This window comes from Schistocerca americana, chromosome 9, assembly GCF_021461395.2.
Source record: "Schistocerca americana isolate TAMUIC-IGC-003095 chromosome 9, iqSchAmer2.1, whole genome shotgun sequence".
NCBI classification, from domain to species: Eukaryota; Metazoa; Arthropoda; class Insecta; order Orthoptera; family Acrididae; genus Schistocerca; species Schistocerca americana.
In genome coordinates, this window is record NC_060127.1 from 142,391,888 (window position 1) to 142,393,299 (window position 1,412).

Here is a 1,412-nt window from a genome sequence, read left to right on the forward strand (position 1 = left end):
TGAAGGAATAGTGAAAGTGTCATCCAAATATTTCTGAACATCAACATTTATTTGCCAAAAAAATAATAGTAATAAAAATACATCAAACAATATTTTAAAGGCTGAACATAGGGCACCTTTTTCTTATCCACTGTATTTTATTTTCTTTCTAGCCAACAATTAACGACAAAACATTTGTATTTTTATCCTTTAACACAGCTGGCTGTTTCAGTGTTAAAAAAAGCCTTTTATTGAAAATCGTTTCATCAGTTTATGTTGTCGTTAATGTACAATGCAGGCCTTTTTTCACCCAGATTTTGAGAAACATATGAGGCTTAGTCATTAAGCTGTAACTGTTGTTGTTGTTCTGGTCTTCAGTCCAAAGAGTGGTTTGATGCAGCTCTGCGTGCTACACTGTTCTGAGCATGCCTCTTCGTCTCCAAATAATTACTGCAACCTACATCCTTCTGAATCGGCTTACTCTATTCATTTCTTGGTCCCACTCTACGATTTTTAGCCCCTACACTTCCAGTAAACACTAAATTGGCGATCTCTTAATGTCTCAGAATATGTTCAACCAACCAATCCCTTCTTCTAGTCAGGGTGTGCCAAAAATTTCTTTGTCCCCAATTCTGTTCAGTACTTCCTCTTTTGAAATGATAATAAAATAGACACCCTAGCTGCAAGCAGGCGTTGATACACTTCATTGGGGACATGTTGAAAATCTGTGCCCTGACCGGAACCCGGGATCTCCTGTTTACATGGCAGACGCTCTATCCATCTGAGCCACCGCGGGCACAAAGGATAATGCGTCTGCAGGGACTTATCCCTTGCGCGCTCCCCGTGAGATCCGTCATATATAGTTAAAAATATGGGTTCCCGGCCTTTGACCTTCTTGTGCGAACGCACACGCTATGCCCGAACTCGTACGGGACTTGGTAGATTAATCTCTCACGAGTAATGAGTATGATGGGCAAACATCTATTAGGCGCACTACGAATGTAGTGTTGTGGACATGTTGGGAATGTGGATCTCACGGGGAGCGTGCAAGGGATAAGTCCCTGCAGACGCACTATCGTATGTGCCCGCGGTGGCTCAGGTGGATAGAGCGTCTGCCATGTAAGCAGGAGATCCCGGGTTCGAGTCCCGGTCGGGGCAAACATTTTCAACATGTCCCCAATGAAGTGTATCAACGCCTGCTTGCAGCTAGGGTGTCTATTTAATTATCATTTCATTTCTAGCAAAGCTGCATGGTCATCCACGGTAACTGTTCTTTCGGGAACAGATACTACCGTCATATATACTTCCTCTTTTGTATCGACCCAATATTCAGCATTCTTCTGTAGCACCACGCTCCAAAAGTTTCTATTCTATTTTTGTCCAAACTGGTTATCGTCCATGTTCCACTCCTACACATGGCTCACTCCGCACAA

At 42.8% G+C, this 1,412-nt stretch overlaps 1 non-coding gene across 1 annotated transcript; it reads left to right on the forward strand.

Annotated features, from left to right (window-relative positions):
- Positions 1-1,062: 1,062 nt before the first annotated feature.
- Trnat-ugu lies at positions 1,063-1,137 on the forward strand. The gene has a single exon. It is a non-coding gene; the product is annotated as a tRNA-Thr (tRNA).
- The last annotated feature ends 275 nt before the right edge of the window (positions 1,138-1,412 follow it).